The sequence below is a fragment of the Chiloscyllium plagiosum genome, chromosome 4 (genome assembly GCF_004010195.1).
Source record: "Chiloscyllium plagiosum isolate BGI_BamShark_2017 chromosome 4, ASM401019v2, whole genome shotgun sequence".
Taxonomy (NCBI): domain Eukaryota; kingdom Metazoa; phylum Chordata; class Chondrichthyes; order Orectolobiformes; family Hemiscylliidae; genus Chiloscyllium; species Chiloscyllium plagiosum.
Window position 1 is genome coordinate 35,839,570 of NC_057713.1, and position 17,159 is coordinate 35,856,728.

The 17,159-nt window shown below is 41.8% G+C and overlaps 1 protein-coding gene across 2 annotated transcripts in view; it reads right to left on the reverse strand.

Annotated features, from left to right (window-relative positions):
- LOC122548950 overlaps positions 1–17,159 on the reverse strand; it is a 63,216-nt gene that overhangs the window by 34,602 nt on the left and 11,455 nt on the right. The window lies entirely within an intron of this gene.

Here is a 17,159-nt window from a genome sequence, read left to right on the forward strand (position 1 = left end):
TACTCTGCCATTCAAATCCCACTTAGTCACACTTTCCCCGTGGCCCTGAATTCCTGGTGAGATCAAGAATTTATCAATCCCTGCCTTGAAGACACCCAATGTCTGGCCTCCACTGCGCTCCATGACAAGAATTTCACATAGATTTGCAGGTCTGTGGCCAATTCCCTTTTGAAAGTAGCTATTAAATCTTCTGTCATGTTTCAAGTAGTGCATTTCTAACCTTGGTTTGAGAATGGAATTCAGATTCTCAAATATAATTTAAATGCATGCTCGCCGTAATGATCTAGTCAGGCCTTTATTGTGACAGAACCATCTCCACAAAAGTCGGCCCAATTCTTCTGAAAAGGAGTCAATTGGCTGAAATCAACACTGTTCTGCCAGTCAACCCACACAGTTTTCTTATCCCCACATGGTTTTGGAATTTTCTACATTCCTGTAAATAGGGTGGAAAGGAAAGGACTACTGCCTCTGCTTTGGATAACTGTGACCAAGATGCCATGAATTTCAAAATGATTGTCCAAAGCGAGGAGAGGCAGACAAGAAGAAATATCTTTTAAAGCAGGTTTGCTGGAGCCTAGATACTTCCCGAAGCATCAGAATCATAACATACATTCAATCCATCAACACCCAGGGTAACAGGTCCACTTCTGTTCGTCATTTTTTTTAATTACTAGGATGAGAATACAGAAGGCATGCTCAGTAAGTTTGCAAATGACACCAAAATTGGTGGTATGGTGAAAAATGAAGGTTATGATTGCAAACAGATCTTGATCAATTAGGTCAATGGGCTGCGTCGTAGCAGGTGGAGTTTAATTTGGATAAATGCGAGGTAATAAAACAAGAGAGGGTACATCACAGGTAGACAGTGTGGTTAAGGTATTTAGCACACTTGCCTTCACTGTTCAGACCTTTTGAGTATAGGAGTTGGGACATCATGTTTTAAGATGTTAGGGTCATAGTTTTAAGATATTAGGAGAAAGGTATAGAGGGGATGTCGGAGGAAGGTTCTTTATGCAGAGAATTGTGAATGGATGGAATGAGATGCCAGTGGTGGTGGTGGAAGCAGAGTCATTAGGGACATTTAAGCGACTGCTGGACATGCACGTGAATAGCAGTGAATTAAGGGGTGCGTAGGTTATTTTATTTTACATTAGGATAAATCCTTGGCACAACATCGTGGGCCAAAGGGCCTGTTCCGTGCTGTACTTTTCTATATTGAGGTTTTACAGAACCTTAGTGAGGAGTCTTCTGAAGTATTATGGAGTGCAGATCTGGTCACCCTATTATAGGAAGGATATTAAATTGGAGAGGTTACAGAAAATATTTACCAGGACGTTGCCAGGAATGGAGGATTTGGGATATAAAAATAGACTGGATCCTTTTTCATTGGAGCATAGGGGATTGAGGTTTATAAAATCATGAAGCGCATATATAAGGTGAACGACAAGAGTCTTTTTCCTAGGGTGGGGGAATTAAAAATTGCCCTTCAGTTTTGAAGGAGAGAGAAGAAAGTTTAAAAATGATACGAAGGACTTTTTTTTTAATAAAACACACAGATTGGTTCATTTATGGAATGAACTGCCAGGGGAAATGGTGGATGGAGGTACAGTTAAAATGTTAAAAAGACATTTGGATAAGTTCACGAATAGGATAGGTTTGGAGGGATTTGGCCAAATGCACGCCACTAAGGCCTGGTTTGGTTTTTGAAAATGGTCACCATGGACTGGATGGACCAAAAGGGTCCGTTTCCATGCTCAGTGACTCTATGACAATAGTGTTCTACACCCTTGCTTTTCCTTCCTAGCTACTACACAGTTATCCTAACACCTTTAATGATTTTAGTCATTATATCCCCAGAGTTTTGCACTTTAAGTATGAAATGGGTTCATATTACCTATCCTCATTCTCCTGAGCTAGTCTGTCATTTGAAACTGCTGAGTGTTAAGAAAGAATCCTGCCCCCTCAGAGAAGAAAACAGACTGCTCCTGCAGGGGATGCCAAGACATCACTGTAACTCCCTCATTAACCTAACCCCACTGTCAATATCATTCATTGCTTATCACCTCTAACAATGGCCTGCAATCCCTTCCCTTGCTTGTGCCTTGCAGGTGCCAACGGGATGGCCATGGTCTCTGTGGAGAAACATTTAAAACGGTCATCTGGTTGGGTATATGAATAGGAAGGGTTTAGTGGGATATGGGCCAAGTGCTGGCAAATGGGACTAGATTAATTTAGGATATCTGGTCAGCATTGTAGAGTTGGACCAAAAAGTCAATTTCCATGCTGTACATGTCAAATTGCTCTAAAGCACCTCTTCCATCACTGAATAAAACCTCCAAAGGAAGCATTTCAAGGCTGTCCCCGCACCCCCTACCAGCTCAGATACTGGTATCTTGGTGGGAACATCAGGTTTAGAAAATTTGGGAGCTGGTGAGTGCCTCAGTGCAATAGCTCCACAGTCGGCTGAGGAAGTACCATTCCAGACCACTGGCACTCAGAACTTCTTTAAAACCCACTCAAGATACCCAACCAACCCATCCTTCAGAAGATGGTGGCGAGCTACTCAGTGCCAAGCAGAAGATTCGGTGGCATCAACAAGCAGGACTTTGTCCAAATGCATGGGGCAGAGCTGGAGCAGATAACAGCTATGTGGGAGGCATTGGCTTTCATTGCCCAGAGACTGCAGTGATGCTATTGGAATCCAGCTGCCTCAAGCATCCTTTACCTTTGACCTCCATGTACAGGTTAGCAGTTGCCATGGAGAACCAGGCCCAGTACTCAGAGTCTGTCAGATACTTGCACAGAACCTGCCCTCTACTAGCCCAGCCATTGGTCTTCAGGACAATCAGGGCGATGTGGGAAACCTGGAACCCTTTCTCACAATTCAACAGGGCGGGGCCAAGCACCCAACACAGGTCGTCTCCTCCAGGAGGTGGCCAGAGCCTCCATCTCTACCCTCACTGTCTCCCCACTGCATCCTTGGAAGTTGGATCCCGGCAGGTTCACTTGCCACTGGCACAGTGACTCTTGACACATCCAAGCTGTCGAGACACAAACAAACAAACAAACAAACATTCTCACAACCAAACCTCCAGGGCCAAAGGACTCTACTGTCAACCAGGCTCCATCCACCCCAGCTGCAGAATCTGGGACAATACTGAGACTTGGTAGAAGTAAAGGAAAAGAAAACTTTGGCAGCACGGGTGACATCACACTGTTTATAAATTCTCATGTCTCCATTAATGTGAATGGTTTTGCAATAAATCTGTCATGGGATGTCCCTGGATCCATGCAGCCTGTAGAAGCAAGATGAACAAGGTAGCTATGGGACACTGCTTTCCTGGTACCAAAAAGCCTCTTTGTCAAGCATCACAATTCTTTCTCTGGCCTCTCTGTGCCAAAGTGTTGGTGTGAATGAAGTGGTCAGCAATGTCTGGGGCAGGGAGGAGTGCAGCATAAAGAGACAGAGACAATGCAATAAAAATCACCAGGAATTTGGGGGCTTGGATAGCAGAGTCCACTACAGTGTGTGATAATGTGGGTGTGTAATGCTCTAGCCCTCTATAGGGCTTGCAGGCCCCTCCATCACAGACCATGATATTTACTCTGCCCAACCCTCCTATGGACTCAGCCCATTTGCTTCCCAATACGTTGTTTTGATTTACAAAATGATGGAAGGAGACAGTGAGCTCACTTCAGGCAGTAGCTCGCAGCTGCAGTGTGTCAGAGGCCCTGAATATCTAGATCACCTCCCTGCCAGCCTTTCTTGCGAACCTCATTCACACATCCCCAGGCCTCACCCAAAAGTCTCCTACATGTGTCTGAACCAGTGTCCCAATCCCCTCCTAAGAACGAAGTGACCAGGTTGGGTGCAGTCATACACTGCAGACTCTCAACCTTTAAGGAAGAGTGCTCCCAAATGTGAATGGACCCCATCCTTGTTACCATCACCGAATCTCCCACTATCAATATCCCAGGGGTTACCATTGATCAGAGACTCAACTGGACTCACCACATGAATAGTGGCAGCAAAAGCAGGTCAGAGGCCAAAAATACTGTGGCAAGTAACTCACCTCCTGACTCCCCGAAGCCTGTGCACCATCTACAAGGCACAGGGGTGTGACAGAATACTCCCCAGATGCCTGGATGAGTGCAGCTCCAACAACACTCAATAAGCTTGATACCATCCAGGACAGAAACAACCTGCTTGATTGGTACTACATCCACAAACATCCAATCCCTCTACCATTGACACTCCAGAGCAGCAGCGTGTAACATGTACAAGATGCATTGCAGAAATTCAAAGATCCTGAGAGAGAACCTTCCAAACCCATGACCACTTCCAACTAGAAGGGGAAGGGCAGCAGATACATAGGAACACCATCACCTGTACGTTCCAGGGTCTGGGACTGTGAAATTGTTGGGTTCTCTAAATGCCTCAGAGATGCATGCAGATGAACAAGTGGAAGTAAGTGTAATATGGAAAGATAATTGCAGTAAGGCTGGGTTTTAGCCTGTTGAATTCCCCCCCACCCCCAGGGTTTTCTGGTACAGTCGTAGTGACCCCCACCTCTGAGCCAGGAGTCCAAAGTTCAAGTTCCACCTGTTCCAGTTCTGTCATAACAGGTCTGAACAGACCAATTAATAGTATTATTTACCTCTCTGTTTGGCAGTTCACAATAAAGAATTCATGCCAACAGAAAACAAAAGAAGAATGCCTCCAAATGGAATAGTTTTCTGTGTGTCCGTTTTCAAACGGACCCTGATATAGAAGTATATCCCTGAGAATAGTGCAGAGACTATTACAAAATAAGTTATAGGATACAATAGACAATAGGTGCGGGAGTAGGCCATTCAGCCCTTCGAGCCTGCACCGCCATTCAATATAATCATGGCTGATAATTCCAAATCAGTATGTGTTGCAAAGACCAGAACACTAAAGACAGAAGTAGTCAGGAATTGTGGACAATGCCCAATGTGATTATCGAAGAATGACAGGAGCATTAAAAATAAAAGTCAGGGAAGATAACCTTTTGGGGGGGGGGGGGGGCAGGGGGAGACTTTGGGTCAATGTCATGACCCTAGCGAGTGTGACAGACATGTAGCTCATTAGTAGTAACTAGGTGTAGAGATTAAATTGAACTCAGTTGTCAGTGAGTGCAACATTAGAATCAAGAATTATGAGAAATTCTAAAGGAAAAAAAAGAGACCAATTTAGAAAAATTCTGAGATTGCACTGATTCACATGTTTGGGGAGTAATGTGATTGCCTGTAACAGCAAGGATTCACCTCATAGTTTCAATTATGTAAAACAAAATTTACCTTTTTATTTGAAATTATATTGCTGTAGTTTGTTACAGTAAAAATGTATAAAATTACAAGCATTCAGCAGTTTCCTCTCCATTAATATGCTGGGGTTTACTTCTTTTAAAGGAATGTATCGGTCAGTTTGGAGTTTATAATACTATCCTTGTTCATCCTTTTTTGACATTATTTTCCTTGAACAAATCAGTGTTTATTAGCACAAACTTTTCAAAATGCTATTTACCTTTGTCCCAGATTACTCACTGTCTTACCTGTCGTTGCTGGATTTATTTTGTATCCTCCTTTGTTTTCACGATCCTTCAGTCCTCTTGCACTACCCTATTATCCATGGGGATTTAAAAGATCTGTACTCAGTAATTCCCAGCCTTATTCCCCCACCCCCACAGTAACCTTGATGACTTATCCACTTTTGGAGGACTCCCAGTTTTTCTGGTAATTCACCTTTATTTTTTATCCTAGCAAAATCATTACTGCCCAGTCCTTTTCTGCAACATTCTCTTAAAAGAAAATAGATGCAAAGAACTCAGAACTTTAAGACCTCAGCTAGTTAGCCTGGAATAAGTAACATCCTACTTTGTCCCTCTCTTTGTGGGATTTTCTTTTTACTACTAATGGTGTTGATTTGACAAAGAAATAGTTGAGACCACTGCATCTCTGTGAAAGAGAAACTGTTGGACAGAGTGATGGCTTGGGATTAATTTTCACTTGCTTGAATGAACAAACAACACAGCCATGTCCTTCTGTATTGCAAATATCTATGATGAGTCAATAGGAAGGACGAGTTAAGATAGACTCCTGAAGCAGTAGTAATAATAAGAGTATAGTGACCCCACACAGAGCACAATTTAATACTGAACTAGAAATGGAGCAACGATAGGAAATCTATTAGTCAGAAGCTGGGTTGGTTGGGAATCAAAACTTCAGGGAGACAAGCCTCACAATTCCAAGCAGATGTTAAGAGGTTGAGGGAAAAAGCTACAGATCAAGTCATGGCTTCACTGGGTGAGAAGGTGAGGTCCAGAAGGATAAAGAGACAATGGTAACTCAAGCAGAGTTCAGCACGCAGTTCAGTCTATGAGCTCTTCACACATGGAATTCATTAGACATTAAAAGATTGAAAGGAAGAAGAAAGGGACAGTTGATCATTAAAGACTTGAAGATTGTCTTCAGCTGCCATGACTGAACTGGAACCAGAGATGTGCTTCCCGAGTCAGACAGATACTAACTGGCCTTGGATATGGCATCAAAGAAGAAAGTGACACCTACAGAATTTGGAATCTATTTTCAGTTACTGTGGATGCTTCTCTGTCAAATGCCTTTTTTGTATACAAGATACAAAGATTTACATTTGTGACCACAGAGTTTGAAGGTTGATCTTAAAACTTCATGTATACCAGCGGCACTTTCCTGGCTTAACCCCTCACTTCTATAATCTTAGATTCCAGACCAACAAAGAAGTCAATCTACTTCTACCTTCAAAATATTCAATGACTTTGTCTCTTTCTGGGGAAGACACAGCAGATAGTGTGGCTCCAACATTTTCTGTTCCGGGAGGAAATGAAAGGGAGGTTAGAGAAATCTTATACCATAGGCAACATTGCTAGAATGTGGAATTATTTGTCACCAGGAACTACGGAGGCTGAGACTGCAGCATAATGGAAAATGAATGTGCAATGCTGACAGTCACATGCTATCAAGACTAAGTGATTAAGAATGGAAAGACCATACTGGAAGGGTGCAATCAGTTTTCTGCACAATAGAATGTAAAGTATCGTCAGGACTTACTGAGTGTGAAGGAGAGAAAGGTAAATCTAGAAATGCAGTGAACTGCAAGCAGGTATAGTCTAGCTAGAAACAACAGTGTGCATGATGGCCAGACCCCATGGTAGGCAGCATCCACAATAGTATGAAGATGCAGGCAAGAGTTTGTAGAGGTAGAACAATCCATGGATATAATAGTATCATCACTGGAAAGGGAGTGATTTTGCTACTTCAAAAAACAGAATGTAAGTAGGATCTGGAGAAAAGCCAGATGATGATATTGGAGTTGAACAGCTCATTCTGTCACAGGGAAGCTGGGTCATGGGTAACCTCGTTGCTTGGAAGCAAGTGTGACTTATACGGAGTTAGTTTAACTAATTACCAACAAAAGGAATGTAGGAATTGCTAAACAAAAAAATTCCAAAGTCCATCTCGATCAGTTTCTAACATACTGCTTGTCACAGAATACAATGATAATGGAATTGTTGAATAATCACTGCAATCACTTAAACAAATCAATTCCAACAGATCCAGACAGTGGTGGTGAAATCTCAGTACTACAGGTCCAAAGTTCCATCAGAGCTGGAGGAATTTAAATTCTGGAATATAAAGCCAGCCTCAGTAATAATGTTCATTATAACTGTCATTAGTTGCTGTAAAACCCATCTGGTTTACCAGCCCTCCTTCAGGAAGGAAGCTGCCATTTTTACCCAGTCCATTCTACCTGCAACTCCGAACCCTTGAAATGTGGCTGATTCTTAACCGTCCCCCAAAATGGCTGAGCAAGTTAATCAGTTCAAGAGCAGTTTAGGGACAAGCAATGAATCCTGGAGTTGGCAGCACACTAATATTCCTTGTACCAGGAAAGGAAAAAAGTAACCATGCAATTTCTCAAATTATTCACATATTCCCAGGAAGAAATCCATCCGCTTTGCACACGACTGAACGAATCTTGTTCCACTGCCTCCTAGGGAACCTATTCCATAGATTGATCCATGCACTCATTGAAGTATCTTTTCTGGAAAGTAGTTTTGTATGCACTGATCTTGAAAGTGCAGGTCCCAATCCTCTGGTGCTACAGTGTTGCACATAGTAAAATAGATGAGGGATGTCTCCATGATAATGTTAGGATAGTCACTGCAGACCACAGCACTGCTGACAGAGGACCAGATGACTGGTGATGGTTAAACCGGAGGGTCACCATGCCTCACCAGAGGTGAGAAGGCAGGGCTTCATAGCTATGTTACAGGAAATCATGTGAAAGTCCATTAAATTATTGCTGGTATTCCCTACATACACAAAATCCAACCCTCCACTTCCCCCTTATCATACTCTATGGCACATGCTTTTGCTTCTCAAATCCTCCTCCAACAAATTGGCCATTTTGTCCCAGGGGATTTGCAGGGGCAGAGGAGAGTGCTGGGGTCTGGGCAAGAGCTGACAACTACTCTCTGGTCACACAATTAGTAAATGCAGCGCTGACACTTTTGTTCAGCAATGTGGTTTTATCAAGGGCCACTACAGTGGGTTGACTGTTGTATGGGAAGGGTAGAGAGGGGCTCCAGATGGTACAGCCATAGCAGACAGGTTACAGGGTATAAGCAGATGGTGTCATCCCTTATGCCAGCTCCTGCAGTTGTCTGAGTATCAGCTTTGTCAAAATACATTACTGTGTTGTCTAAGAGTCTTTTTAGAGATCTGTAACGTCGCCCAGTATTGAATAAGCTGGGAACTTGTTGGGAAATAAAACAAAAATGTCTAGTGATAAACCAAAGGATGACTTACTCCTTTCACAAGGAGGAAGCCTCCTGTCTCTCAATCAATCACATTCCCAAATTAAATTTTCTCCTTTTGCTCTCACAAATAGAGTTGCTTTAGCAAAGTCACTTATATTTTACCTCCAGTTCATGATAATTCGGGGGCGGTTTATTTAGCTCAGAGTTTGCCTTAGCACAGAGCAATTTGTTCACTGCAGCTGTCACATGACGGAGCAAAATGTAAATGTGGTGTAAGAATAGATTAATAGGTAGGCTCAGACTGGTAGAGGTGACAGTCCATTTCGCTGAAATTTATTGATAATGTGGCAGAGGGATGAGGGCAGTGGTGACTGAATTAGGCAGAATGTGAAATTTTGATTTCCTGGCAACAGACTGAGATGCAGAGATTAGGTTAATGGCCTGTTTGCAATGGAACAGACTGAGTCATGTGGTGGATTAATTTACAGTTTCTCCTATAACACGCATTTGCTAAATTCAATTTGGCTGTAACGTGATTTGTGAATTGCGGACTTTTTTTTTTAAAAAAAAGCAAACTCCCGTTCGCCATTACCCAATTCTATCCCCGGCACTAGCTGAACAGCAAAACCCAGCCTCAGGACCCTCTGTTTGCAAAATGCAAATTCAGTGTGTTCACCTAAAACAGGAATGTAATCAGCTCTGCAAGCTTTGAATTACACTTGAAACTGGGAATTGCAGTCTACATTTAGAAGGAACTTTATTCAAACCAGGGGGAGATACTTCCACATCAGCATCACATGGTCAGTCAGCTCACACTCTTTCTGGTGAAAAACTGTAGTCAGTGATTTTAGTATTAAAGTGTTAAATTTACTATATTATTTCATTAAAATATGATTTTAAGATTTACTTAGCCTAATGCAAATGGTAGCACAGTAACTACTATTTTTGTTTTGAATTTCAAATGATATTTTTAAGTGGTTCACCCCAACCGTGTTTTTCTCATAGGTCATTATTTATATTGGGCGATTTTCTATAACACGGTATTGCACGGGAACGTTATAGCAGAACAACCGCACTCATTAAGTACTTTCTTCAAATTGCAACCTACATTCAAGATAAAGCCAATGGCATATGAGAATCTGGTGGCACCCAGTTCATACCCATTTAAAAAGGAGAAAGTGTCAGTTGGAGGTCAGTAATATTCCTCACTGAACTCTGCGGCACAAAGAGAATGAGAGAATGACAGCTTGAATACAAGCTCAGGATTGGCAACGGCAAGTTTGGCAGAGGAGAGGTGTTCAGATGCATGGGGAAGCAGGAAGAGAGATCCAAGGGAAGACACAGGGTAGGTTCAAGGCATCAGGGAGTGAAGTGAGAAGGGGACACAATCAGTCAAGGTAATAAAATTAAGGGCCTAAAATGTAGTCTGAGTACAGTCCAAATGCGTGTCTCTCTCAGATTGTTGACTTGCAGTGTCTTTTCTGTGCTCAAAATCCACCGGCAACATTTCAATCACCCCCTTTCCCCCCCACAACAGGAGTGATCTCAACTTTAAAGGGAGGACCAACTGAAGCTACAAGTTTAGTCATTTTCAGGAACAGAGAATCTAACTCTGGATATTAACATGAAGAGTCAATAAGGAATAAGTTAAAACGAACATTGTTTTTTATTGTTTTTTCACCAATCTTTCCTCTCCTGTAATCAATGCATGCCAACCCTGAGGCATGCCAGCACATTTAGCTCTGACTAAGTGTGTACCAACAAATAACAATGACACACAAATCAAGTGAAATCAATGTATTGTGAAATATTCACAAGTGAAATTTAAATTTGAAAGAACTGCTATGGATCTGATGGAGCAACACAGGAATGTCAGAACAGGGGTGGTCTATTCAGCCTCTCCAGCCTATTCCAACATTCAGTGAGATCATGGCTGACCTGTGGCCTAACACCATCTCTTTGGCCCATAGCATGTAATCAATTTGCTTACCAAAATGTATCTGTCTCACATTTAAAAGCAACAACTGGTCCAGCATCCTACCGTTTGTGTGTAGATGGGCTTAACACCGCTCTTGGATGGTCTGGCCCAAATTTTTAGACTATACCCCTAGTTCTAGAATTTCCAATCATCTGTGGAAATAATTTAATTGCCTTTTTCGGTTAATATTTTGGATTTACATTTTATTTTGATTAGATCACCCTTAACCTTCTAAACTGTGGAGAAAATAGGTCTAATTTGAATAATCTCTCCACACACTAACCCCTGCCGTCCAGGTGTCATTCTTATAAACCTACGTTGTACTCCATCTGAGGCCAATATATCTTTCCTAAGGGGTGATGTTCTGTTCTGCTCACAGTACTCCCAGTGGGGTCTAACCAGGTTGTTTTATGACTGCAGCATTACTTCTACATGTTTACACTCCAGTTCTCTAGATATAAGCCACCTTGACTAGAGGCTCTTCAATAGCCTCCCTCCTCCCACTCAACCTTAGCTGCACCATTGTCAGCTGACAGTGGGTTTCAACAATGAAGTGCCATGTGATACTGTGCATGCCACTAACACTTACAATTTTAATTAAAATTGTAAGAAAAACCTGGAAATGTAAGAGTCCAAACACTTCCACTATTAGAATTGATGCACTGCTGAGAAAGTTATATTTCTACATGTGTAGTGTGATAATCCCACAACTTAATAGTTATTTTTCTAGTGTCGGCTACTAAATTGCCACATTTATCAAGCTTACAGAGAAATAGGCTATTTAGTCCAATTGGTCCGCTATTTTTATATTCATTCAGGAGATACGGCTTCACAAGAATGTCGGCATTTATTGTCCATTCCCAACTGTGCTTTAGAAGGTGGTAGTGAGTTACCTTCTTGAACCACTGCAATCCATTTGGTATTGGTTCAGCCACAACCACAATGCTGATAGCATCTTTCCTCCATTCAAGATATTTCCCACTTTAGCTGCCTCTGTACCACTTTGCTCTTTAACCCCTCAGCTCCTTTCTTGTATCCATCAAGCTTCCTTTTTACGCAAAGATTTCTGTTCAACCACTCCTTGAAGCCTCAAGTTCCACCTTCACCCTACCCTTGGAGCAAAGAATTTCTTGCTTAGCTCTTTGATTTGTTGCTTACTATTGTTTAATTAAATTTTGGCTTACCCATGAGAAACTGCTTTTTCTTGCCCAATTCCGACATGAGGATGGAGCAATTTGAGTTCATCATTGCTAGGCTACTAGTCCAGTTTGAAAACATTAGGTTACTACACATATCATGCTCTAGTTGAATGTACAAATACTTACTGTTAGTTCTCCAGTTTCCCTAAACAACTGTCTGCTTAAGTGAGATTTGTGTGGGAGTCTACAGAAGGAGTCTGCAATCATCACCATCATTCTGATCGTCAATAATTCTTAAACTGTGAACACCCATATCTTTATGCAGTGATTTCTACACAGTATCCAGGGGTACATCTTGTCAGTCTCCACCTAATTGTATCACCTTTGCCTCCTAGTCATTAGGCTTGAGCACACAATCCAGGCTGACCAGTGCAGTACTGAGAGAGTGCGACACAGATCGAGGTTCTGAATCTTTAAACTGCCAATTAATGTGAAATTAAGTTAGCAAAAACTGCTCCATTTTTCCAGTGTGCTTAAATAATAAAAACAAAGAACATACAGAATTGTTGGGAGGGCATTAAATTCTACCCTGCAGCAAGTTTGGAGGAGGGAGAATTTAATCAGACTGCAAGGTACAAAACAAGGACCTGACTTCCTTCCTACCATTGGTCAATTAAATCCTGGACAGGAACGCTCATGGACTGTCTTCTCGCCCAGCTAATGTCCACTGAAAGGACTAATCCACTGTTTTAGCAGATTTAATTGATCAGGCATGAAGAACCTTTGAATGAACAACTCTAAAATCAGTGCCCTCTTTCTCACCTCTTCTGCCAATGGGAACTTGCCAATGCCAGTGGCAAATATGCAGACTAAAAAAAAACTTGATTTTTGAATACATTTAATAAAATCTCTCTCTCTACCTTCTCTTCCTTACATAGATTCAGGAAGCTGGGGTTCTTCCATCAAGGTGACTGGAGTCCCTCAGCCCCAGGGAAAAGCTAAATTTTCTTCTGCAACCTCTAACGTCTTCACGCCCTTCCTGATAAATGGTATCCAAAACTGGCACAATATGCCAGTTGAGACAAAACCAAATGTTTTAAAGGGTTCATCTTTGCACTTGCACTCTCTGCCTCTATTTATAACAGCCTAAGAGCCTGTTTGCTTATCCAGTTCCTCACACCACCTTCAATGATTTGTGCACATACACAATAAGTCCTTTAGTTCCTGCACTCCTTTGTTACTGTAGCCTTTATTTACATTGCAAACAAGGCAAAGCGTTGTTTTCTGAACCCACTATTTCATGTGTGATAGCAAGATTTGTGGCACAGATCCTATGCCGCTAGGTTTCACTGTATTTCAGTCCACTAGCCATGAAAGTCTCACGTGTACCTGTGGTATCAGATGTTCCTCTCCCAGGGCCACCCGTGCATAGCTGTAGCTACAAAGGTGATATAGGCAGTTGGAGCAGACATAGCTGGTACACTAATTAGGAAAGTAATTCCTTTTTAGGAATCCTCAGTCAGCATGTCCCCACAATCAAATCGGTTTTCAGATTTGCACTTCTTTTGAATCCTCTCAAATCCAGTATATATTTTCCATTCGTAAATTTGAGGTTTCTAGTGCCATAGTGAGATACATCACCCACGAATGGAAGACTCAAACAGTTAGAGACCCATCCAAAAAAATGTGAATGGGTCCTTTTGTCTTAAATGGTGCAAACACCCACACAACGAGCAACACTGTTGAAAGTTGATCATGGACAACACAGAGTTAAAATTGTCAAGTGAAATGAATAAAGATTACAAATGGGGAAGAGAGTGAAATGATTTACAAGTTCAACTATCCATTGACAATTCTAACTAGTAGCAGCTATAAGTCTGGCGGCTTCAGAACTTGATCTATGAAGGAGACAGAGGCAGTCGGTAAAGCTAGCAACTCTTTGTCAATGTAGAACAAAGAAGGAGAGATAGTCTGACACGTGAATCTGCCTAACAACCGAAGTGAAGAAGAAGCTTAAAAATTGCCCGCAAGCACATTAACAGCTCGAGTGTGTTGTTTCTGCATGTGCTTGCATCCCTATCTCATTAAAAAGCATTTGGCTATTTCTCAGGGATTTAATTAGTTCTCAGTGCTCTTGCTCAAAGAACATTCTGGAACTTTCACTATAACAACAAGAGCTCTCAGATCAAGCTATAACAGCTTAAGACTGTCATTTGCCTGCATATCCATGGGAACAAGCAAAAGCCTGGTGCGGAAGGAAGACCAATGGAAACCCTACTGAATTGAGTGACAGGTTGTTTAGGAGCAGTCATTAGACTGCATTACTGGCCTGCAGTACTTCTGCAACCTTCAGTCAAAACGCAGTTTAGAATAACGAAATGTAAAATAAACATCAACACCAAGTCCACTTGATTTCTAAGTTTTTTTTTTCAAACCTGGTGCATACTGTTAAATGTACGAGAGATCATAAATGTACACAAGTCATACCAGAAAGGAGCATTCTGCTTTTTTCGCAATGTGCAGGAGCCAACACAGACACACAAGGAGTGCACAGTAGCAGAATGAAATTGATCAATTGCTTTAACTGTTCTGCAGATAATTAAACCATATAATGACCTGGATGGGAGTGAACCAGTCCCTTTTAGCCACCACAGTTTTGAGTGCGTACAGGAACTGACTCTGTGAGAGACACACACACACACAGTCATTTTGCTTTTTTTCCAGTACATAAGCAAAGTTTTGCATCCAGTGAAGCCTCAAAAGCTGAAATAGAAAGCCTTTTATTGATTAAAGGAAGAGCATTAAGCTTTCCTGCTGCACTCAGACTCGAAAAGCTTTTAACCCAATTATTGGCTCGGTCTCCATGCTATTCCTGTCCATGATTACAGAAGGTAAAAAAAAAATCCTGAGGCAAAAGGCCGCTTCACTGAAATGCAAGCATGTTTTCTTCCAAAGAATCTTAAACAGATAGAAAACTTCGATTTACATAATGTCTGTTTTGACCTCAGGACATCAGAAAGTGCTCTCGAGTTAAATGTAGCACTTTAAAATGTAGGACTTCCAGCAACCAATCTACACAAGTTCACAGAAACAGAAATGTGAACATGAGCGGATAATTGGCTTGAGAAGTGCAAACATACAATTTCAGAAAAGTGGGCTAGTCTGTCCCTCTAGCTTGCTCCTCTATTCAGCAAGACCACGACTGAACTATTTGTGTTCGAATTCCCTATTCCTGTTTACTTCCAATAATCTTAGATTCTTGCTGCACAGGGAATCAACTGACTTCTGCCATAAAAATATTCAATACTACCCCCTGCATCATCTCCATTGCTTTCTGAGCTATAGGGAGAGGCTGAACAGGCTAGGGCTGTTTTCCCTGGAACGTCAGAGGATGAATAGGAAGGGTTTGGAGGGATATGGGCCAGGTGCTGGCAGGTGGGACTAGATTGAGTTGGGATATCTGGTCGGCATGGACAGGTTGGACCGAAGGGTCTGTTTCCGTGCTGTACATCTCTATGACTCTATGAGGACTCCAAGTCTCAACTAGCTGAAACAAATATTGCCATCTGTCCTAAAACAGCAACCTCTAATTTTAAAAATGTCCTCCAGTTCTGGGTTCACCCTCAAAAGGGACCATTTTGTCCCAGAGTCCACCTTTTAACATTATGCAGGATCTTAAACTCTTCTGTTACATCACTCTTCATTCTTCTAATCTCCAGTGGAAACAAGCCCAGTCTGTCCTACGTTTCCTTATAACACAACCCCTCATTCCTGCTCAGAACCATCTCCATTGCATTTAATCTTTCCTTACAGAGGAAATTAATACTGTACACAGTATTTGAGATGTGGTCCTACAATGCATTTGGGGCAGCACAGTGGCTCAGTGGTTAGCACTGCTGCCTCTCAGGGTCCCAGGTTCGATTCCAGCCTCGGGTGACTGACTGTGTGGAGTTTGCACATTTTCCCAGTGTCTGCGTGGGCTTCCTCCGGGTGCTCCGGTTTCCTCCCACAATCCAAAGATGTGCAGGTTAGGTGAATTGGCCATGCTAAATTGCCCATATAGTGTCAGGTGAATTAGTGGGAGGGAAATGGGTCTGGGTGGGTTACTCTTCGGAAAGTCGGTGTGGACTAGTTGGGCCAAAGGGCCTGTTTCCACACTGTAGGGAATCTAATCTAAAAGCATAACATGCTTATTTTTAGCACTCAATTTCTCAATATAAAGGATAGCATTCCATACACACATTCTTCGTTACTGGTTGTACTTATGTATTAACTTTTAGAGACTAGTATACCAGAATACCTGTTAGACATAGGGTAAACCCTTCTGCTTATTTAAACCAGCAACACAAAGATATTCACCTCCCCCCCACCATCTGTTAAAATTCAAGAGGAAAAGAACTACACCAGGTCATGATTTAAAGTAAAATTAACAACTTTATTCTTTAAGTCCAACAGAGAATATTAAAAACAGCTATTTACAATTCCTTTCTCTTAAACCTATCTTTTACCTCCCACTCTACAATACTAGTCCAATAAAAAAATCCTGATCAAGATTTACAAAAAAAAATTCAACTTTCAAAACCAGTCAGCTGCCGAATCTTCTCATTGTATCTTCACTGCAGATTTTCCCAGTCATTTTTTCAATGTTCTACTGCGCAAACTTTGTATGGACAGGTACCTTTCAGAGAGCTGTTCTACTGGCAGTCTGAACTTGGTGGTGGGTTGGCAGTTCTCCCCCTAACTGTTCAAAATATCCCAAAACATTGGATCACTTCATTGGCTTTAATATTACCAAACTTTGACTGAATTCTGGTATCTTGGGGCATAATCTAAACTGAATTTGAATTGTTTTTTGTTTCATGGCAACCCAGATGCTGCTAGCTGTTTCAACAAAGTGTTACATTATTATCTTGTTCCGGACACTCTGTGCTTTGTCCTTGCTAGCTTTTCAACTCTCAAAAGGTACAGTACCTCTACTTTCGTAACACCTGAATCCCTCTCTATCTTGACAATAGAAGACGTATAAACAAACAGTCATAATTAGGAGAAAGAGGCCATGTGGCCCATCTACCTGTTTTGCCATTCAATATGATCATATACACTGATCCTCTATCTCAATTCTATACTCCCCCCCCCTTCCCATATCCTTAACACCTTTGGTTTCTAGAAATCTATTTATTTCTTAAGCATACTTCAGTGACCTCATCTGCACAGCCTTCT